General features: G+C 31.3%; 1 pseudogene; it reads left to right on the top strand.

Annotated features, from left to right (window-relative positions):
- Positions 1-16,397: 16,397 nt before the first annotated feature.
- LOC137836274 (small nucleolar RNA R71) lies at positions 16,398-16,503 on the top strand (annotated as a pseudogene).
- The last annotated feature ends 8,942 nt before the right edge of the window (positions 16,504-25,445 follow it).

The raw sequence follows: 25,445 nt of genomic DNA on the forward strand, positions 1-25,445 counted from the left end.
TATAAAATATTTTTTAAAAACTAAAAAATTTCCTATAAACTAATTTAAATAAAAAATTCTAATAAAAATCAGTAAATAATACTATTTTTTTTTAGTTTTCATCTCATATGATTTTTTTTTTTAGTTTGCATCTCATATTCTACAATGATATTTTCCATTTCTTATGCCTTATTGCTTGGAATGATACCGTTATATATTAGTATTGTTTCTTTTTTAAGTCCTCAAGTATCTTGTAAGAAAGTAAGTTGCTGGGTTAAGACCATAATAAATGATAAAACTCTATTTTCCATTATTTAGTGTAATTATATATTTGGATTCAAACTAAAAAATGACTGGTTAAATTGTAAAGAATTCGTTATCAATATTTTTATGTATATCTCTACAAGAAAAAAAAAACAAGTAAAGCAATATTATAAGAATTAAAATAGTGTAATGTAAAAAGTATTTAAAAAGGGGTAAAAAAATGCCTATATTTGCATATATATATATATATATATATATAAGTTCAATGAATACTTAAGGGTGAAAAGGAAATATAATATAGATGCATGCATTACAATGGTGTCTGTTACATGCATATATATGCCCATATTTTCACGATAAAATTAAAAAAAGAAAGACAAAGTACAAAAGTCACAGACTATTAAATTCCAGACAATGCTAGAGGTAAAATTCTCTTTGGCATAAACAAATTCTCCACGAAACTTCTACGAAAACAAAATATTTTTATAAATTAAAATTAGTTTATATATAATTTAAAAATAGAAATTTAAGAAAAAATCTAATAAAAATTTGAATTAGTTACACTAAAAAAATTATTAAATTAAAACTAATTTTAAAAACCAAAATAAGTAGTTATTATTTGAATAAATTATAAATTATTTTATAAATTAAAAAATTATTTATATCTAAATTAATTTATATTATTAATAAAAATTTATAAAATAATTTTTAAATTAGTTTCTAAAAGGTATCGGTAGTTAAATATTAGATATTAATTTAAAAATTATTTTTAAATTTTTATTAATAATGAAAATCACTTTAATTTAATATAGTGACTAATTATTTTTTATTTTTAAATTTAGTTGTTGTTTATTGATTTAAATTTAGTTGTTATTTATTGATTTTTTTTTTGTGTTAAGTTAATTACTTCATTCTTTTTCTTATTTTTTTCTACTTATGAAAATTTTTGCCTAAATATACTCTAAATAATACTTCACGAAAGACTACAAACTATTAAAACATATTTATATATTAAATATTATTAATATGATCAAAATAAAATTTTAACTCTATAAAATATTTATGAACTAACATAAAATTCTTCTCAACATATATAAAGTATATACTTGCACGATTATGGTTATCTCCTTCGAAACCCTTAATTGTAGGAGAAATTCTCTTTACTTTTTTTTGTTTATTTATAAAGATTAAATCCAAATATATATATATATATATTAAAATTATTTTTAAATTTTATTGTAATTTTTACTAGTATTTTTCTCTTGTTTATATGAAGTGCATAAAATATTTAAAATCATCTAAAACTAATGATATAATTGAAAACAATAAATTAGAAGAAGAATTTTTTTTCTTTAAAATAAACAAAAAAAATACTTTATTTCTAAAATAATTATAAAATTATGCCATTATTAAACTCCCATTTAGAAAATTTAAGAGTAAATAAAGTTACAATGTTTTTTAATCTATGTAATGATGAATTTTGATTTTGAATTCTATAAAAAAAAATCTTTGTTTTTTATTTTTATAAAATTTGAAATCACTAATTTTAATCCTTATAAAAAAATATGAATTTTGGTTTTAATTTCTATAATGTTTTTTATTACTTTCCTTCCAATTCTCTATCATTTTTTTTAGCTATTAATAATATTATTTTTAAGATAGATGGTTAACATTTATTTTTTAAATCTTAAAAGTTTTTTTTAGGTATAGTATTTCTTACCTGAATTGATTTAGGGATATCTCAAAATGAGTTCAAATTTGTGAGTCAATCCTATTCATCATGGATTCGAGCCGGATTTTATTTAAAAATATATAGTTTTTTCAATTGGTCAAATTGAACTCGCCTTACTTAACTAATGAATTAAAAAGGATTTGAGTCGTGTTGGAGGTGGATTGATCCATAACCCATCAACAACAGCCATTTATCATTTTTTTTATTATAATAGTTCATTCCTTATAATGATGTAGGTTGACAATTCAATCTTTTTAATGATTAGAATGTTGTTCAATAATGTTTTAACGGTTTAAATGCTTAATTTATTTATTTACCCAATTATATATAATGCTTGGTGAAATAAGTGAAACTTTAATTGTACTACTAAATAGGGAGTTGAGTCAATCCACTTTAATTTAATGAAATCAATATATAAAATAAGTTAGGAGAACAAATATACTTAAGTGAATCAATTCACTAACTTGTGATGGGTCAAAGCATATTACAAAATTTCTAATTCACTAAAAAGCGAGTCAGATTGAGTTGACTCATTTGTAACTCAACTTGTGGTGAGCCAACCTTCATGAGTTGTATTGACATCCTAAATTGATTATTTAATATTTAATTATTACATAAATAGTTAATAGTTAGTTAGTATAATATAAAGTTTAGTGATTTTTATTTTTGAGAGAAAAAAATCATAGTAAATCAAAAGTCAATCATTTTATGAAGACAAAAAGCATGCATATAGTATGCTTTTTTTGTCTTCTTAAAATGGAAGATATTATTTCTTTTGAGTTTTTAAATAAAAAAATATATTTTTTACCTTTTTTGTTTTGTAAAATATTATTTTTAGTTACTGAATTAGATCATGTTAATAAGCTTTTATGGCATGGAGAATAGTGGTTTATTTAACATTTTTGGGTAGATCAAATGAGTGACACAACAAAATTTAATTATGTTTTTAATGGAGCACACAATTTTATTGTGTTTTTGAGAAGCACATTCATTTTTTTTATTCATTTGACTCAATATAATACTATTTTTAGTCCAAGGATTAGCCTACACTAGTGATGATACAACAAGTAAAAGACTACTCAGCACATATGTATTTTATTGTGTGATATGTGTTTTTTAAAGCTTATAAATTTCATTTGATAATGGAAAGGATAATCAACCATCATACATTGGTAGTTTTGGTCTATATAGTAAGGAAGTTGTGATATTCATGTCTTAATGTCTTTATTCGTTAAGGTTATAAAAAAATGACAATTCATTCAAAATACAATGGAAGAGTTTTACTACACATTTATTACTAGTGATGTTATTACTATTTATGTGATGTTATTTCACTCTTTCCAAAATCTCGTAAATAATTAGCACAAATTAACACAATTGTATTTTTTTATCAGTAATAATAAACCAATTAAATTAAGAATGAAACACAGGTTCCAACTCAATCAATAAATATATATATATATATATATATTAAATTAAATAGTATTTTATTGATTAAAAATTATTGATATATAAAATATTTTGTATTATTAATAAAAATTTATAAACTGAAATCTAATTAATTATCAAGATTTTAACTATAGATAATATGTAATTTATTTAATATATTAATTAATTTTATTTTTTTTTGTCTAAAACTGATTTTTATTTAATTATTTTCTAACAGTGTGAGCAGTAGTATAATAAGTGGCTGCAAAATTGCATATTATTCTCTTAACTGTGAAGTGAAATTATTTTAGTGAAATTTGAGAAAAGTGGAAAAATAAGAGCATGATGATTTGGTGTATTGCTATCATAATCTTTTCTTTGTTCAAGCAGTTAAATCTAAATGAAAATAGGAAAAATCTAGTTTGGAAAGTCGGATACAACTGGGTATGGGATTTAGGTTTGATTAGTTAAAATCTTATACGGGTATTATGATAAAAACCAACCTAGAAATAATATTAACAAAAAAATAAGCATTAAATACAACAATCCCAGAAATAACTTAAATATCGAGTATTTTTCTTTAATGTGTAATCAACCTTTAACATTCAAGAAAGATTAAAAACATGATCGAATACAAAAGAAGGGAGAAACATGTAGAGCATAAAAGGGATGTGTAAGATTAGGAAAAAACAAAACATAAACTTAGCTAGAAATCCAGATTAAAAACATGATCGAATACAAAAGAAGGGAGAAACATGTAGAGCATAAAAGGGATGTGTAAGATTAGGAAAAAACAAAACATAAACTTAGCTAGAAATCCACGTGTTTCTAACTTAAATTGAATGTTATAGTTGAGATTCATCCTTCTTGACTATAACATTTTGGCATTTAGCGTAGGACAGGTAAATCAATCACGTACCATTTTTAGAAATGCAAGAGATAAGAAGGATGCTAACACAAGAGGAAGGAGAGACGATATATCAAATATTGGACATTAAATATCTTGAACCTCAGTGTTTAAGTTATGTACTCTTTTCCTTTTAGGTTTTTTACATTTTGATTTTTCATGGAAGGTCTTTAATGAGGCATAATGAAGATAATTGTCATGTGTTTATCATATGTTCGGTTGATATTTTCAGTGAAACCATATCACCTTTGTGAAGTAATCAAAAGGGGAACATATAGTTTGAAATCATTGGATGGTGACCTTATACCAAGAACATAAAATGTGACTAATCTTTGTTTCTATTTTAGCTTGATTATGTACTATTTTTACTTATGAGTCTTTATATTGTTGATTTTTCCTATAAAGTTTTTAATAAGAACAATTATTATATGTTCGGTTGATATTTTCAGTGAGATCATATCGTCTTCATGAAGTAATTAGAAGAAAAACACATCGTTTAAAATCATTGGACGGTGACCTTATACCGAGAACAAAGAATGTAATTAATCTTCTTTTTCTATTTTATCTTATTACTTTATTTTTTTTACTCCAACTTGATACTTTCTTAAAATCATATAAAGTAAATACAAAAAAAATAATATATATATATATATATATATATTTAATATGTATGTTTACATTACATTTACTTCACTTTTCTATATATATTTTTTTCAAATTACGTCATTTTCTAATTTTTATGAGTATGTTGGTGAGATATATATTTTCAGGAAAGTAATTCTCAGACGTCTTTTATTTCCAAGAAAGGTGTATTTCCTTGTTTTATTTCATTGTCATGTAAAGGTGTAGGAAAGCGGTATGTATCCCATGGAAATATTAAAAGTTTTTTTTTTATATTTTTTTAGTGAAGAGAATAAAAACTAATGAAGTCAATATTCGGTTCAATAAAAATATTTTCAATAAAATAATTAAAATGATGTTGATTTCAATGTTCGGTTAGTTAAATAAAAAATATTCTAAGTAAAACATTTAGAATGGTGTGAAGTTCAATATTCTCAAATCAAATAAAAATTATTTCAAGTAAAATATTTGGAATGGTATCCAGCTCAATGATTTAATAAAATAAAAATATTGCACCTCCATATTAGTTGTAAAAAATCTATTTTAATCTTTTAAAAAAATTTAAATAACCCTAAATGAAACATAATCTCACATTTTTAAATAATCTCAACTGCACCCCACACCTCCATACCTCCCTTCTAACTGCATACCTTCTTTTCAGTCGCAACACTTCTCCAGACGCAATGTCTGAGAGAGTAGTTCCATCATTTGAGCATGTGTGAGAGAGTTGGCGAAAAGATTTGTTGTATTCGACGTTCCCCAGTGCAAAAATATTTTTTTTAGTTTTATACTCCATTTTTGCACCTTGCTATTTTTTTCTATATTTTGTGGCTTTCAAACAAATGAAAAAAAAAAGTGAACGAAAACACAGTCATCACCAATAAAAGTATCACAAAACATACATGAATCATCAATGTTCACCACCAAGTACTATCAGATCAATCACCACAAGTAACCACCACCACTTAAAAATAAAGAAGAAGACACTATATTCTCCGCCATACTCACAAGGGTGGTATTGGAATTAAAAAAAGCATGAAGGTGCAAGGAAAGGAGGTATGGAGGTACGGGGAGAATTTGCCCACTTGGAATGATGTCGAGGTCAATGCTCAATCCAATCAAATAAAAATCATTTCAAGTAAAACACTTGAAAAGGTGTAAAACCCAATGCTCAATCCAATCAAATAAAAATCATTTAAAATAAAGCACTTGAAAAGGTGTCGAGGCTAATGCTCGGTCCAATCAAATAAAAATTATTTTAAGTAAAGTACTTGGAATGATGTCGAACTCAATGCTCAGTCCAATCAAATAAAAACAATTTCAAATAAAACATTTGGAATGGTGTCGAACTCAATACTCAATACAATAAAAACTATTTCAAGTAAAACACTTATAATGGTTTCGAGCCCAAGGCTTGATCCAATGAAATAAAAAATATTTCAAGTAAAACACTTGGGAATGGTGACGAACTCAATGTTTGGTCCAATCAAATAAAAATAATTTCAAGTAAAGCACTTGAAATGGTATCGAGTCCAATCAAATAAAAATCATTTCAAGTAAAACAATTGGAATGGTGTTGAACATAATACCCTATCCAAACAAAACTATTTCAAGTAAAACACTTGAAATGATATAAAATTCAATACTCAGTCCAATAAAAATCATTTCAAGTAAAAAAGGAGATTGAATGATTTAGCGTAGAGACTCCATTTTTCTAGCCTTGAACAACACATTGTGAAATGAAAGTAAAATATCTTTTAAGCCTTTAGTGAATGAATATGATATATTCTTACATAAAAAAATTGTATATAAAGAAGCATGGTGTCAAAGGTCGGAACCAATTATAAGTCCTTAAAGCTCAAGACCAAAGGCTAGGGGACTCTGCGGTGACATAGGTCAAGTTCGATTAGTTAAAAGCTTATACGGATAGGATAAAAACCAATCTAGAAAGAATCTTAACAAAGAATAAACATATCTTTAAATTTTTCAAAAAATTATAATAAGTAAAAGATGACGCATATGATTATACAAATACTCAAACAAATATTTTTCAAAGATTCGTGTTTATTTTATTTCTTTAACCGCCAGTGATCTTATATGTAAAAAAAGTGGCAAATAGTAGAACTTTGGGCCGAAAAAACTAGCCCAAACTTCTTAAAGCAAATAAAAAATGGTAAATGTATAAATAGAAAAGGAGTGACCAATAGCAAAAAATTTGGAGCAGCGAATGGACCCAAACTTTTAAGAAACATCATCTATATAAAAAGTGGGATGCAAATGATAAAAGTGCTAGGCCGAACCAGTAGACCTAGGTTTTAAAATCTGATGGGGTGTCTATATGAAAAATACGTGACGATTAGTAGAAAAGCTGGGCCAAATGAATAGGCTCAGATCCTTTTTTATGAAAAAACAGAGTTGGAGGTGTATGTATGAAAAAAAGGAGGCAAGTTGCTGGCCGAAAAAGAATGGAGTGTGTATATAATTTTTATTTATATTTTTTTAATAAAAAATAAGCATTATGATTGAATATGTGTGGTAAGAAACTACCTACCGATAATAAAACAAAATAATTTAATAAACAATATCTGTTGGGTTGCGGAATTTGACAGAAGAGTTGAGTTGTGATGAACGTGTCGGAAGGAAAGTGCAGTAGCGGTGCACGCAACATATATTTTCTTGTTTTAGTGGAGGTATATACTCATACCATATAAAAATGAAATACTTTATTTAAAAACCTTTAAGTTTAACTAATTAATACACAATTTTTAATTCGATATAAATTATTTAGAAATAAATGTATATGATTTAAGGACAGTATTTTAAAAGTTAACAGTTTTATTAAATATTAGCGTATATATATCCGTGTATTTTAATTTTATCATTATATATTAGATAATAAATACACATAAGTTGATGATATATATTTAGAACATTTAAATAATATTTTTTATTTATATTACCTCAAAAATTATATTTTTTATTTTTATTATTATTTTATATTAGATACAGACACACATAAATGTATCATCTCCCTCTCGTTCAATGAAAAATTTGTCGACTTTATCGATTGAATTGAGAACAGAAGAGCATTAAAACATGGTACTTGTTTTTGTTGGGGCCTCACATTTTGTGTGTGATGTTGTTTTAACCACTTAATCTCATTGGATGGGCATGCATTTATTTTTGCTCTTTAGTGTGAACGCTTTCAATGATGTGTCAATATTCATGTGGCAAAGTAGACATGTGTGACCTATTGAACCAAGTGGTGTTCAAGTTTTGAAGAATCCAAAACCCTTTGAAGGATGTTGAAGGCTGTGCTTGCTGTTGCTGAGTTGTCTTAGATAGGATTTGGGGTAGATTATGTTTTGTAATCCACTAAAGTATAGGTATTCTCAATCTTTTTAAAAGAAAAATGTTTTTCAATCTAAGTGAAAAACAACCGATTGTTTTGTCGAAATAACCGATTGTTTTATACTTATGTGTTTTTAGAAAAGGTTGAAAACTGTTTTTCAAATGGTTGAGCTGTCAAAACCAAAACAACCGATTGTTTGTTTTGGTACCATAACAGAAAAACTATTTTGTGCTTTGACTAAGCATTAAATGATTTTCTAACTGTTTACGCTCAAGTTTTTAATGCTTTGATCAATCTTTAAATGCAATGAATAGTTTGTTATGATTTGATAACAAACAACTTTGTTTTACAAATAGAAAAACAGATTTGGGTTTTTCACAACTTACTGATTTTGAAAGAGTTGAAATTGCTTAGAGATTGAGTTTGATCAAAGAGTGTGAGATAGGATTTTCTCTTGTATTGATTTCAGATTTGTTTATGTAACAAGTGTAATCCTTGTATCTTTTGAAAAGAAACCTTTGTGTGTTTGCTTAGAAGTGTTGTGTGTTCTTGAGGGGATCAAGATCAGCATTCTTAGTGTTGGTGTGTTGACCAAGAGAAGTGTGTGTCTTTAGGGGATCAAGGTCACTTTCTTGGTTGTGTTGTAAGTGATCTAGGTTTGATTGCTTAGTGGAAATTCCTCAGTGGTTTCTGAGAAGACTGGATGTAGCTCTGGGATTAGAGTGAATCAGTATAAACGTCTGTGTGCATTCTCTCTATCCTTAATCTCTTTAAATTCAGTTTTAATATTTGCAAACTGGTATAAACAACCGATTGTTTTTGCGAAAGAACCGATTGTTTTTCTGGTGCTGTTGTTTTTGCTTTGTGTTTTGGCAAACTGAATTTCTTATCATTTGTTTCTTGAAGTAATTTCATTCTTGCCTTAAAAGTTTGTGAAAACCCTCTTTAAACAATTCACCCCCCTCTAGTTTAAAGCCATCCATTCTAACATGACCAAGAGGAATCAGTTTGCAGGGATGAGTCTACTGACCTCGTTGGTCCATTCTGCTTTTTTTATGATACTGTGTTTCTTAAGTTAGGGTTATATCTGTTGGGTCTATTAGTGTCTAAGTTCAAGAGGGGAGGGGTGAATTGAGCTTATAAAATTTTCGCAAGAACACACAATTTTCAGTATTCCAGAGGCAAAAGGAACAGATTGTTTTTACATGAAACAGATTGATTCTTCAGAGCAGTCTTGGCACAATTTGAATTTGTTCAATGTAAAACTGTGATCAACAAAGAATTATAACAGAATAAGATCAGCTTAATATTGTGAGGATGAAGGATACAACTATGCTTAGAAATCAAACAAAATTACTCAACACAAGGTTTTAAGAAGAATGATTCTTTCTCAGATTTTAATGAATGGACAGTTTGTTCACAAATCACTTAAACCATCATATACAACAACCTTGTTTGAGATTAGAAAGCTTTAACAAATCAGGAAGAACAGTTTTTATTTAAACCCAAAATTAACAGATTCAATTTCAAAAGAACAGATTTAGTTCTTGATAGAATTAAACAAAACCAGAAATGAGTGCAGGGATGAGAAGAAAAGGCACACAAGTTTTTATACTGGTTCACTCATACAAAGCTACATCCAGTCTCACCTTACCCCAAGGTGGAATCCACTAAAAACAGTACCAATTACTTACAAACTCAGCAGTTCTTGAACACTACAAGAACAGCACCAACAATGCTGAAAAACCCTATTTCAGCACACCTTGCACTCCAAGAAACCCTATCAAGGAGTGACTAACATATACACCTTTACAAACAAGAATAAAGGAAAGATTACACCTGAAAAGAAGATGCAAGAACTCAAAACCAGTAGTTCAATTTGCAGCAGAACTGCACCAGCACCTTCACCAAGATCCAAGGTTTCCTAGAACAAGCACACTTGAAAAATCTCTTTGGAAAACCTTTCAAAAATCTTTCAATCCTTCTTCTCACATGGAAATTGTTTGATCTCTGTCAAAAACGTAATTGCTCAGCTTTTTTTTTCATGTGAGAGAGACTTTTCTTTATATAGAAAACAGTTTCTAACTTCTTTTCAAAAAACAGTTGAAAAGCAGTTATGAAAACAACAGATTCATTTTTGAACTTAACAGGTTTATTTTGTAAAAACCGCCAACTCAGCTAACTGAAATAACTGTCTGAGTTGTACCTTTGGTGCCCTAACTAACTTGTGAAAAACCTTTCAGCAGACCAAAGAATAAACCTGTTCTTTCACAGTAAAACAGATTAAAGTATAGCAAACAGGCCAGCTCAACTTTAACTGAAATAACTAACTGAGCTTTACCTGTGGTGCCCTAACAGAATTTTGGAAAAGCCTTTTAACAGAGAAGAAATAAACAGATTCTTTCTCCATAAAACAGATTTATTTTTGTACTGTTTTAAAACTTTTAAGAGCACTTTCAAAAGCTTCTCTGAGCAGACGGCGATCGTAGATGGCAATGCTCCACATGATCGCCGGTCGGTGGTCAGCATAGCTACTTGAAAAGACGGTGCATGATCGCCGGTCGGTGGTCAGCATAGCTACTTGAAAAAGCGGTGCATGATCGCTGGTCGGTGGTCAGCATAGCTACTTGAAAAGGCGGTGCATGATCGCCGGTCGGTTTGAGGCAGAATACTTTCAAAAGCTTTTCAAAAACCATTTAACCACATCATGTGCTTGATCTAGGCTTGGTTAGGCATCTAGGATGGGTTATACAGCAAAAAGCAACCTTACACAATTACAAGCCTAATTACACACATATCTAAAAACCTATTACAATCTTCAAAGCACTCAAGCCATTTTCTTCATCAAACACACATCAAGCCTTGGTAGGGAAGAAGCTTCCTCCAGCTTCAACAATATCTACCTTTAAACTTGTTTGAAAAAGATAATTAACCGAATTAAATGTTGCCCCGACCCAACTTCATCTAAGTAGATGGGCCTTTATCCGAGCATTCAACTTTCTTTGTGCACAATTAGGAATTGTTCCTTCTTTAAATGTATTTTTTTCTATTTCTTTGAATTTAAAAGTTCTATTAGGCAATTATGGGCTCCCTTAGTAGTAGTAGTGAAAGGGGTTTGCTCACCCTCTTCCAATCATCATATAAAATTTTTAAAGGCCGCTTCGTGAAAATCCGACCCTCAGTTGGGGACCTGAGAATTTTAGAGCCATTTCCCCTATACTGAACCCACAATTCATGCTTTTTAAGTGTTCGTCAACTTAAAGACCTAGACCCTAGGGAGCGGGGAATGTATGAGTTTTTTGAAAAACTCGATGTCGTATTTGACACTTCCCCCATATTGAAGCGCGAATACCGACCAATAGCCTTAAAGGCATATCTCGGTATAACACCTCTTTGAGTTATCTCTTGTACAAGTTAAAAATGCACATTTGTTTCCGCTATATTAAATTGTATTCTCCATTTTATTTGTAGAGAAATTGATGACTTCTTTTAGCAAAACTAAATTGGCTCGCCGCCTCAAGGAGATGCGAGCTTCAAAGACAAACTTGGTGGTAAGGGAAGTTGGTCTTAGCGTTGTTCACATTCACTCGGATCACGACGAGCAGATTGCTTCAGGTTTGCTTTTCACAAGGAGGAGATCAAAACACCCTATTCCTTCGGCTCATTCAAACTCAAACAAGCGTACTCCCGAGGTGGAGATTTTAACTGTAGATAATCAGAACATTTCTTATTGCTAGACATTTATCTAAGTTTAAACACCTTTGTTTTAATTATGTTAAGTAAACACAATTTTTTATTATTATTTTATTTTAATAGGTTTTTCAATCTCGAAAACCATTTATGTTATTATCCAAAAATCTAACCCCCATAGAAAAAAAAACTTAACCTAACGATTTTTCATTAAATAAAAAAATACACAAGCGAAACTTTACTAGTAACAAAAGTTTACTAAAGCCAAACAAAAGTATTATAAACAAAAACTAGTAAATCAAATACTAACCTTATTTAAGTAGATTTATGGTCTTCAATGGAAAAGTAAATCCATGTTCATGTTTGAAAAAGTATATCTAAGATAGAAAAAGTATATTGAATTTTGGACAGAAAAATAGATTCGTGTTTATGTTCAGAAAAGTAGATTTTATTTTGAACGAAAAAGTAGATTCGTGTTTATGTTCGAAAAACTAAATCCAATTTTGGAAAGAAAAGTAGATTTGAGATTGGAAAAGTAGATTCGATTTTGGACGGAAAAGTAGATCCATGTTTAGGCTCAGAAGAATACACCCGAGATTGGAAAATATATCCAATTTTGGACGAAAAAGTAGATCGAATTTTGGATGGAAAAGTAGACCCATATTTATGCTTGAAAAAGTAAATTCGGTTTTGGACGAAAAAATAGATTCGTGTTTATGCTCAGAAAAGTAGATCTGATTTTGGACGAAAAAGTAGATCCATGTTTATGCTCAAAAAAGTAAATCTGAGATAAAAATAGTAGATTCGATTTTGGACGGAAAAGTAGATTCATGTTTATGCTTGAAAAAGTAGATCTGATTTTGGATAGAAACTTATATTTGTGTCTATCGTCGTCTAGTGTACAAATCATAATGAGGGAGATGATTTTAAATAAATAGGTTAATTGGAGAAATAAACCTGAATTTGAGTTGATCGAACAAGCAAATATGAATTGATCGTCATCTCTTGGACTTGGTCGGAGGGACTCAAAATATAATTATTCTGGAGTAAATCAAGGTCGGAGGGGCTCCAAATATAATTTTCTCTACAGTTAGATTAAATATTTTCCAAAGAAAATTTTAATGTAATTTTTCAAGAACTTGTAAATACATATATAAAAAGGCTAGATAATCATTGATGGATAACAATCATAGAAAATAAAGTTTAATTTAATTTAGTGCAAAAGATTTGAAAAAAAAAATTGGTCTATTCAAAATCACATGTTATTTGGGAATAAAATACTCTTATTCAAATAAAGATAATAAAAAATGTAAAAATGTATAAATTCATAAATTAGGGATTATTTTATATGTAAATTAGCAATAAATCCTCATAAGTGCCTATATTTTAATATGAAATATTACTGAAATTAGACACTTATCACTCTCCCCAACTTAGAATCTTGCTTGTCCTCAAGCAAAGTAAATGAATATATTTGAATTTAAATATCAAACAACTTAATTCACTAAACAACATATCAAATTAGAAACTTATGATGCATCCAAATTCAAATATAGAAAATTATAGACACAATCAATTTCCAGGATCAAATCAAAACAAATAAATGACAATTCATCAAGGAATATCTTCTCATATGCTCAAGGGTAAGTGTTTCTCTCTATTTTCACTGAATCATAACAAATCCCAGTTGCTTTTCATTTCATCTTCAAATCACAAACATATTAGAAACATGAATCTTGAGGTCTTTTACAGGGTTGTAATGAGGTTGAGCTTCCAAAAAATATTGGTTTTTCTTAGATAACAAAATGCACATTTTAAAGAAGAACATACCTACAATTCAATTATAGAGAACATATATGTTATCTAATTACCACTTTCTTTCGATGTCACCTTTTTCCTCATTTTCTTTCTTTTCATGATTTTCATGAAATTTTTTTCTATCTTTCTTTTTTTAATTTCTTTTTCTTCTTCTGTTTCTCTTTCTTTTTTGTTTTGTTTTCAATAATAGGAAAAGATTCTTCCTATTTTCAACTTTTTGAACTTTCAAAATCAGAAACCAACCATTCCCTTTTCTATATGTATTGCATCTATGTTCTCCTTCCTTAGACATGCTAAAGGGTAGAAAATTATATCAATAAAGGTTAAGGTGCAATATTAACAAAAAATTTCTTGGCCCAAAGGGGATATAAAAAAATGGAATTCTAATATAAAGGTTGGCTTTTTGGCCCTAGCTCCTAATTAACACAAACAAATGCCTCAATCATCTTCATGATCTTTTATGATGCAACAAAAATAAAAATTAAGCAACCACAACTGTCAATTCATCAGTAAAACCCTCAAAACTGTTTAAGGTTCACACACTCACTTGGTTTAAATAGTCACATTCCTTTTTGTCTTGTCATTATCCGTCTTAATCAATCATCCTGTTAAATTTTCATGTATCATAATTTTAACTATATTTGAATAGGGATTCAATCATATTTTCTTTTCTAACCTGTGTCTAATTCATCTCACTGTTTAATATCTAAACACAAATTCTTTTTTCCACAATTCAAAATTAATATTTTAGTTCTTTTTATTTGAGAAAAATAAACTAGAAAGCAAACAAATTAAAACTGGAAATTTATTCAAGAAAGATAATTCAAAACCTAAAACTAACAAACCAACAAAAACAACAAATTTATTCAAAATACAAAATAATCAATTAAAACAAACTAAAAAAATAAGCAAATAAACAAAAAACAAAATAACCGAAAAATAAAATAAAATAAATAAAAACTAAACAGAAAATAAAATTTAAATAATTGAAAAGAAAAGAGAATTAGAGAGATAAAACCATATTTTTACTCAATCCTCTCTTCTTAAGAAGTCATCCAGCTTTTTGTTAAAATCTGTATCTATAGTCTTGCTTCATTTGCTGGATCTGCCCCCTTGACTAATAGAACCTGTCCTCAGGTCAAAATACATAACCTGCAAAATGATTAGGAGGCATACAAGATTTTTTTTTTTTTTTTTGAAAATAAAATAAACAAAGGTAACAACATAAAACTAAAAAACTAAAATGTGGACTGGGTTGCCTCCCAGTAAGCGCTCGTTTAACGTCATCTAGCTTGACGCCAGTTACCTCCTCATCTTGAGTTCTAACTTGAAGTTCTCCTTTGTCGACATCAACTATGATTCTAGTAGTCTTCATAAAGGGTCTTCCAAGTATCAAGGGAAACTCCTCATCTTCTTTCATGTCCATCACAACAAAATCCACAGGGAATGTGAATTTATCCACATTGACGAGAACATCTTCAACTACACCATATGGATACTTGGTTACTTGATCAGCTAACTTTAAAGTCATCTTGGTGGGTTTAATCTCCAAATCACCTATTTTCTTCAGCATTGCCAAAGGAATTATATTTACGCTTGCTCCCAAATCCAATGAAGCATCACCTATAAACACGGGAAGGTTAAAACTCCCTAGGTCCTTGAATTTTTTAGGCAAGCCTTTTTGAATAATGACATTGTATCTATCCTCCAGCTCTATATTGTTTTCTTCAATATAGCTCCTATTCTTTCGAAATCTTTCAAATGTTGAATCTTGCTTCAAATTTCCTGCAAAATAATTTTTAGGGAGCAATTTATCAAAGAATTTTCTTTCCTTCTCACTTTTTGAAGGAGAATAAGGATATGATAAATCTTTTTCAAAAACTCCTCTCTCCTTATTTTCACTTTTCTTCTTTATTTTTTCCTCCTCACTTCTCTCTTTCTCATCTCTCTTCCCCTCTGTCTCATCTTTTTCTTCTTTTTCAGCCACTACATTATCGCAATGCTCTTTTGAATTGGTTTGCCTATTGACTGAAAACTGGCCACTTTGTTCCTCCGCAATTTGTGCAATTTGTTTGGTCACCTGTCCCATCTGGATCTCTATACTCCTAATCATGGCCATGCTATTGTCCTGCGCTCTCACAATATTGTCCTGCGCGCTCACAATCTTTGTCAGAGCGTCTTCAACTTTATTCATTCTTTCAAGCATGGATGGATCCTCAACTTCAGGTGAATTGTTCTGATAAAAACAGTGACCATTAGGATGAACACCTCCACAAAAATCACACCTGATTGATTGACTTTGGTTTTGAGATGAATGAACAACATATAATTGTTGGGGCAATTTAGCCATTTGTGCAGTTAGTTGCTCAATCTGCTGTGTCAGAATCTTATTTTTAGCCAAGAGTGCATATTCTAACAACCCTTTATTCTGAAGATCTTGTCCATCATGTTGGGCTTTATAATCAGTTGATGCCAATGCATCAATAATTATTGTCGCTTGTTCTACATCAAGGGCCATCATTGTGCCACCAGTTGTAGCATCTAGGAGCATCTTTATGTCAGATCTGAGACCATTCAGGAATATGCTCAGTTGAACAATATCTTCAAACCCATGATTTGGGCATTTTCTCAATATCATCTTAAATCTTTCCCATGTATCACAAAAGACTTCATTTGCTCCTTGTCTGAACATAGAGATTTCAGACTTTGCTTTGATGTAGCGAGAAATTGGAAAAAATCTTTGCAAAAAATTTTCCTCTACATCCTTCCAGCTAGTGAGGCTTTGATTTGGAAGTGATTTGAGTCATTCCTTAGCCTTTCCTGCCAATGAAAAAGAAAACAAGCGCATATAAACATTTTCAAGATCACCTGATTGAAAACCCATTGTTCCTACCAATTCATAAAATGTATCCAAATGTGAATATGGATCCTCATGTTCTATTGCTGTAAATTGATAGGCACTGATGAGAGTGAGAAAATCGGGATTTATTTCCAAGGCCTTGGTAGTAGTAGGTATTGCAATACTAGAAAAATGTCTTGGTCCTTGGTACATGACATAATCTCCAAGTGTCTTCTTAGTAGGTGGTGCTTGTTGTTCTATCATGTTGTTTTCTTCCTAAAACATATTAGTAGAGTAAAAGAGTAAAGAGGGTGAGAGAAAGGATTAGCAAGAAGAGAGAGAGATTGAGAGAACTTTAGTATTTGAGATTCTGATTTACATGTAGAGCAGCCTGGGTATTAATAGTACCCAGTGCAGTATGGAATACAAGTGAACAGTTAGGACTGTTATAAATAGTTATTATTGTTATACCTAATATCCCCCCCTTAAATTGATGGTTTAGGATACACCATTAATTTATGTGAGAAGGCTGAAAAAGGGCCAACACTTAAAGGTTTCGTGAAAACATCCGCGATCTGTAAAGTGGCAGGGACATGTAGAAGGTGCAGTTGCTTTTGTTGAATAGCATCACGAACAAAATGGAGGTCAAGCTCAAAATGCTTGGTCTTGGAGTGCATAATAGGATTGGATGCAAGAAGAACAACGCCAAGGTTATCCGAGCGAATGGTGGGTAGCGTAGGAGGAAGACGAAGTTCAGTGAGCAGATTCTGGATCCATTTGAGTTCAGCAAGCGTAGCAGCAATGCTGCGATATTCTGCTTCAGTGGAGCTGCGAGAAACAACCTTTTGTTTCTTTGAAAGCCAAGCAATAGGATTCGAGCCGAGAAAGACAACAAGGCCGGAGGTGGATTTCCTGTCATCAGGATCAGAACCCCAATCAGCATCAGCAAAGGCATTGAGAGTGAGTTGAGAAGGGCGCCGAAGATGAAGACCATGAGTGGTAGTGCCAGCTAGGTAACGAAGAATACGTTTAACAGCATTCCAGTGGTGATGTTGAGGGTTGTTCATGAACTGACATGCTTTGTTGACGCTATAGGCGAGTTCAGGACGAGTGATGAGCATATATTTATTCACACACAATAGCCTTAATCATAGATTATTGGACTATAATAATAAATAAATCCATTGTTTTAATTAATATTCTTATAATTGGGTTTATTTGGGCCTTAACTATTATTATTGTTAATTTTGTCTTTTTAGAGTAAATTATCCAGAGGAAGCATCTACCTTTGTGAATGGGCCAAATATGCAAAAGTCCAAGTTGCTTCTTGAACCAAAACAGAAAAAATATTCTGAGGAGAAGAAAGAGAAAATAAAATCTACAAGATTCCAGAAACAGAATTGGAAGCAAATCTTCTGCAAAATAAAAAGAATTATGGAAAGTAAAACTGTTTACAAAATCTAAACTGCAATATTTTCCCAAGATCTTTGGAGCAGAAAAGCCTATAAAAGGACACAAGCATCAAGGAGAAAAGAGAGAGCTTCATAGGGTTTTCTTAGTTTATTTTCTTCTTAGTAATTCTTTTGTTTTGCCTCCGCATGGAAGGCTAAACCTTTTTGGTTGATTCTTTTGTAATTCCCCATTGAGTTCTGAGGTTTTGTTCGATAAAAGCTTCGATTTTTAATTCTCTATAGCAGTTGTTTTTATTGTCTAATCTCCTGGAAAACTGGTTTTTGTGAGAGGTTGTACTTGAACGCATGATTGAGAGTCTTCCTTATCTTAAACTTTGGTTTCTTAGTTAGTTTGCATTGTTCTAATTAATTTCTTGGGCGCATGATTCAAGGGAGAGGAGGTAAGCATTCCCATGGAGTATACGCATGGAACAAAGTGGGTATTGATTAAACCAGTGGACGCATGCTTTACTGGTGAGTTTCAGTTGAATCAGATCGGCGCATGTTCAATCTGGTTTAGCTCTGTTGGAGGATTGAGAAAAGATTAATCTTTAGAGAACCTGTGAAGAATTCAATGGTGGAAGAACTAGGGATCAACCGCTTTTTATTTGCTATTTTAATCTCTTTTATATTTTTTGCACAACTATCTCAAACCCCCTTTTTATCTTTATTGTTATTGCTAACTTTTATTGTCTGCAGATAGATTTTAAACCCTGATCAACTGATTTTACTATTGGATTCGTTGGGAGACGACTTGGGGACATTTGTCCACAATTATACTATCATCTCTATAGTGTTAGACAAGTCTACGTTAGAATCATATTAATTTGACAGCAAAACGACAATTATCAACGAGTGATGAGGATATATTGAAGAGAGCCTACCACTGAGCGATAGAATGAAGGATCATCAACAACAGTGGTAGAGTCTATTGTTAGACGAGTAGTGGAGAGCATAGGTGTTGGTTGAGGCTTGGAAGAGAGCATGTTGGTTTTACGAAGGAGATCCTGAATGTATTTAGTTTGAGATAGATGTAAGCCGCCATCCAACGTCCAAGTGGCTTCAATCCCGAGAAAGTAATGAAGAGTCCCAAGGTCCTTTAGGGCAAAGTGCTGACTGAGTGAGTGAATAAGACGCTGAATGGCACTGTTAGGGTTCCCTGTGATTAGTATGTCATCAACATAGATTAGGACAAAGAGAGTAATATTGTTGTGGAAGTGAAGGAAAAGAGAGGTGTCACTTTTAGTAGGATGAAAACCAAGAGAAAGCAAAGTGGTACTTAGCTTGTGAAACCAGGATCTAGGTGCTTGCTTCAACCCATAAAGAGCTTTGGTAAGTTTGCAGACAGTGTTGGAGTCACCAGTTTCAAAACCAGGAGGTTGACTCATGTAGACAGATTCCTCAAGGTCACCATACAAAAAGGCGTTATTAATATCAATTTGATTGACAGACCAGTTTAGTTGAAGGGCTAGAGTAAGTATAATACGGATGGTGACAGACTTTATCACAGGACTGAATGTTTCAAAATAGTCAAAACCATATTGCTGATGAAAACCTTTGGCGACGCGGCGAGCTTTATTGTGCTAAAATGAGCCATCAGCATTGTATTTTATTTTGAAAATCCATTTGCAGCCAATGGTTTGAACTCCAGGAGGAAGGGTAGTGAGAATCCAAGTGTTGTTTGTGTTTAGAGCAACAAGTTCTTCTTGCATGGCAGCAAGCCATTGGGGAAGCTGTAAGGCCTCTTTGGTGGATTTTGGGAGAGGCAACACAGGGACAGCAATGAAAGCACTTGGACCAAGTAAGGCAGCCTTCGCACGTGTAAGCATAGGGTGAGTGTTGTGAGGAGCAGAATGTTGTGGGGGTGAAACCGTGGAAGACAAATCAGAGTGAGAAGATGTGGATGCAGAGGAAGCAGGTTGGTCATGTGAAGAGGCAGGGGCGATGGGTTGTGAGGCAGGAAGAGCTAGTTGTGACACAGAGAAAGTTGGTTGCTGAAAAACAGTTAAACTAGGTGAAGCATCGAAGGGGCTATTTGTGGGTGGAGAGACAGAAGAAAAAGGGTTAGAAGAATCAACATAGGGAAAAACAGATTCATTAAAGGTAACATGGCGAGTAATATACATACGCCCAGAGGGAGAGAGACACATGTAGCCTTTGTGATTGGATGCATAGCCAAGAAACACACACAAAGAAGAACGAAAACTCATTTTATGTTTATTATATGGGCGAAGCAAAGGATAACAAGCACATCCAAAAGTTTTATAAAAAATATAATCAGGGTGTGTGTTAAACAACAAATAGTATGGGCTTTGATTATTTAAAACAGGTGTGGGTAAAACATTGATAATGGATACAGCATCAGTGAAAGCGTAGCCCCAGAAATGCATGGGTAATTTAGAGCAAGCAAGTAAAGTCAAACCAATATCAACAATATGTCTATGCTTGCGTTCCACAGAACCATTCTGTTCATGAGTGTGAGGGCAAGTTAGACGGTGAGATATGCCATTGGATAGCAAAAAGGATTTAAAACAGAGAAATTATTTTGCATTATCAGTCTGAATGCTTAACAAAGGCAAACCAATCTGTTTTTCAACATATATTTTGAAAGATTTAAAATCAGTGAGAGCTTGTGATTTAGCATGAATTAAATAGAACCAAACATATCTAGTGTAAGCATCCACAAAAGAGATATAATAAGGAGCACCATTAGTGGCAGGGGTAGCCGATGGCCCCAAATGTCAATGAAAACAAGTTGTAAAGGTTTAGAGTATATAGTTTGAGAGGCTTTAAAAGGAAGCTGATGGGACTTGCCAACAACACAGGATTCACAAAATTCATGTTTAGCAGTAAAGGGTATATTACACATCTTCATTATTTGATGAATCACTCTTGGTTGGGCATGACCAAACCGGGAGTGCCACAAATGATAAGTAGAAGAGCCAGCAGAGAGTGCAGTATTGTAAGCAGAGTATGATGCAGTTTGAACTAGATTGGGAAACACATAAAGACCATCTTTAAACTTGCCTTGGATTAGGATTTTGTTGGTTCCCTGACGTTTAACAAGGCAAACATCAGCATGAAACTCAAAGAAAACATTATTATCACGGGCGAACCTGGAAACACTTAATAGATTTTTAGAAATAGTAGGAACATGCAGAAGGTGGTGTAAAGAGAAGGTATGATGAGTATTAATATCTGTAAAAGTTGCAGAACCAATAGAAGTAATAGGAAGCTGGAAACCATTACCTATAGCCACCTTTTCTGAACCTGTGTAGGGAGTTGTTGTGGAAAGATTGGTGCCATGAGCAGTGAGATGATGAGAAGCACCGCTATCAGGGTACCAAAGGGGATCATGGAGATTTTTGGGAGTCCCGAGGATCGAAGGTTCATCATCACAAAAAAATGAAGGAAAATGAGCAGTATTAGCAGTAACTTGAGATGGAGTGGAAGAATCAAACCTATGCCAACAGTGAAGGGCAGTATGCCCATATTTTCCACAGATTTGACATTGAACCCGAGAAGAGGAAGCAGTAGAAGATATCTTGGGGAAATTCTTGGATGATTGAAAGCGGGGTTTAGAGTAGAACCGTTGTTTGGCGTGACCAGAGGGGCGGAAAAAGGAGGAAGAATGTGTAGAACTGGAGTTGTAGGGAGAGAAGGAGGATGGGACAGAAGCAACATTTGCCTGCAGAATGTGATCAACATATTGTTTGTTTCGTTCAATACGATTTTCTTGAGCAAGAAGCAGTGCTTCATTGTCTGCAACCGTGTAAGGGTCAAGACGGGATGTGATAGAGGTTATAAAGGAGTCGTATTCTTCAGACAGCCCATCAAGAACAGCTTCAATGTGATCTTCGGTAGAGATGGGACAACCCACAACAGCCAATTGATCTACAGTTTTCTTGATATCAAGAAGGTAGGTAGAGATGGAGCGGTCCTTCTTGGGTGTACGCAGTTGCTGCTTGTGCTTCTTGATTTGAGCACGGGTTTGGGACGCATAATGGGTTTGGAGCTTTTCCCAGACTTGGGCTGACGTGTCCATGCCAACCATCTGGGTGAGGACACCTGCGGTCATTGATGCCAGTAACCAGGCCAAGATTGCTTGATCTTGACGATCATACTGGATGTATTTGGAATTCACAATTGGAGAAGCGTCTTCTTCGATAGAAATGAGACGTGGAGGAATGCAAGACCCATCCAGAAAATAAAGAAGATCTAAACTGCGAAGAGTGGCATTAACTTGCTGCCGCCAGACAAGGAAGTTTTCTGAGTCCAATTTTAGAGGAATTGGCGTATGAAAGATATGAGGGGGAAGGGCTTCGGGCTTGGCAGAAAAAGTTTCAAAATTTGGTTCGGTGGTAGATGATGAGGCCATTTTTTGCTCTGGATACCATAAAAGAGTAAAGAGGGTGAGAGAAAGGATTAGGAAGAAGAGAGAGAGAGATTGAGAGAACTTTAGTATTTGAGATTCTGATTTACATGTAGAGCAGCCTGGGTATTAATAGTACCCAGTGCAGTATGGAATACAAGTGAACAGTTAGGACTGTTATAAACAGTTATTACTGTTATACCTAATATAGAGAGAAAAAACAGAGAACTTTTTTTTTCTTTAAAAAGAATAAAATAAAATAAAATAAATTTGAAGATAAAAATAAAAACAAAATATGTAAAATAAAATAAATAAATAAAACAAAAAAAACACTACAATGACATTAAGAGAAAAATAACAAAAATATTCAAAAAAAAGAAAAAAGAATATAGATAAAATAAAAACTAAAAACAAAATAAAAGAAAACAATAAAAAACAAAGAAACAACATACTTAAAAATAAAAAATAAATACTAGAAATAAAATAAAAATAAAATAAAATAAAGCTAAAAAAAAAAACTGAAAACTATAATTGTAAACTAACTAACTAATATTCTAACTAACTTACTTACGTAGAAATAAAAATTAAGACTAGTAATAAAATATAATTAAAACAAATAAATAACAGTTACGTAAATCTAAATAAAACTAAGTAAACTAATCCTAAAAAAAACTAAAATAAAATATAATAAAACAAAATCAAAATCAAAAAGTAAAATAAAAATAAATTAAATTAAATAACGTAAAGAGAAGAAAAGAAAATAATATAAAATCAACAACTTTTTTTTTTAAAACAGCAAATCTATACTAAAATCAAATCAAATCTAATTTTAATAAAATAAACAAAATCAAAAAAAATAAAAAAAATAAAATATTTACAATATTTAGGAAATTATACTCAACGAATCAAATCTTTTCCCCGGCAACTGCGCCAAAAACTTGATGACTTATTACGGCAAGTGCACCGCGTTTGTCAGAAGTAATAATTGTCCCTAAGGACATCGATCCCACAATGTATTGAAAGTGGTTGTGTTGGCAATGATCAATAAGAAAACAGACAAAGAATTAGTTGTTTCAATTGGAAAAATAGGGATTAGGTTTCATCTTTCTCACTCTCATGTATTTTGATTAGCATGTCAATATTAAGTTCTTTGATTAAAATTGATGCCGGTATATTCCCTAACTATCGATCCCTCGCGCATAATTATAAGAACAACTTAGAATGAAGCTCAGACTTTTAATAGCAATTAACATTTCAAGTCTATTCCTAGCACTCAAATATGTTAAGTATTGTTGTTTAGGTCCGAACCCTAAAAATACCTCTCGGCACCTAAGGTTGAGCCTCTAGCCCTCTATTTATCCTAGTTTTCTAAGGTTAGGTTGTTTATTGTGTCGCGCGCTAATGGGCTAAATTATAAAACATAAAAAAGGCTCAATCTTTCTTTGCATCTTTTTCCATTCTGGGACCTTCTATCTTTATCTTTTTATTCTCAAATAATTTATCTTTAATCCAAATCTCCAATCTTCCTTATAAATCTGCAATTAACACCAAATTTAGGAATAAAATACTTTTATTCAAATAAAGATCCTAAAAAATGTAAAAAATATAAATTAGGGATTATTTTATATGTAAATTAGCAATAAATCCTCATAAGTGGCTATATTTTAATATGAAATATTACTGAAATTAGACACTTATCAATCTCTTGGACTTAGTCGGAGGGACTCAAAATATAATTATTCTGGAGTAAATCAAGGTCGGAGGGGCTCCAAATATAATTTTCTCTACAGTTAATTAAATATTTTTCAAAGAAAATTTTAATGTAATTTTTCAAGAACTTGTAAATACATATATAAAAAGGCTAGATAATCATTGATGGATAACAATCATAGAAAATAAAATTTAATTTAGTGCAAAAGATTTGAAAAAAAAAATTGGTCTATTCAAAATCACATGTTAATAAAAAAATACAAGTGATTATTTTCAACAACCGAGTCACACATTTTTTCTTTTGTTATATTTCATTTTGTAAATGATATGCATTTCAAAATTATGATTCAACATAAAGTAAACATATACAAGGAACAATGATATTGTACAAAATAAATAAATAAATAAAATAAACACAAATAAAGATCATTGAAACACCGTGTAACTTCTAAAAATATTAATAATTAATAATCATAATTAGAGAGGAAAAATATTTGCTTCACACCTCTATTCATTTTATCTTTAAAAAGTCTTAAATTACCATATAGTTAATCACAAGTTTGTGGAAGTAAGATTAGTTTTACCGGTCTCATAGTGGGCGCCAAATGTTATTGCCGAGTTGAGATATGATGATCAAAGGTGGTCTCTGAGATGATCTCTATGTGACTACAACTTCTTGATGTTTGGAATTAACAAAGGAATGAGGTAGGCTCTACCTATAGATAATACTCCGACGATCAAGTCAGTGAGAGCATACAATTTATCAATATAGTATGCATTGCTTTGAATAATACTTATCTTGCTTTTTTGGGACCATCCTCTATTTATAGAGTTTTTTGGTTTATATTTTCCACTTATCTTTTATCATCATAATAAGATCATAACATATTTAAATAATAAGAAGCACATCTTTTATCTTCCTGCATCAATTATCATATAAGGAATAAAAATCATCACATTTGAATACAAGGTTTTATCAATTAATATTTCATTAGTTTTTCCCTATCTCCATGTAACTGAAAGACAAAAAATCCCTGATATCTGGACCAAATTTTAGGAGATAAACAAGAGACGAGAAACTCATTTCTTTGTCAGACAAATATATCAAGCCTAGTCATATTAACTACTTACTCGACTATATCACATCGATTTTATGCTCGATCAAGATCATATAAGCATATAATAGATATGACCCAGACGATATTGTACCAAATTTTATATTTTTTAAATATAATTCTTGTTGTTTAATTTTTTCATTAACTAGGGTGACATTAGTGTTATA

This window comes from Phaseolus vulgaris, chromosome 5, assembly GCF_051622355.1.
Source record: "Phaseolus vulgaris cultivar YP4 chromosome 5, ASM5162235v1, whole genome shotgun sequence".
Lineage (NCBI taxonomy): Eukaryota > Viridiplantae > Streptophyta > Magnoliopsida > Fabales > Fabaceae > Phaseolus > Phaseolus vulgaris.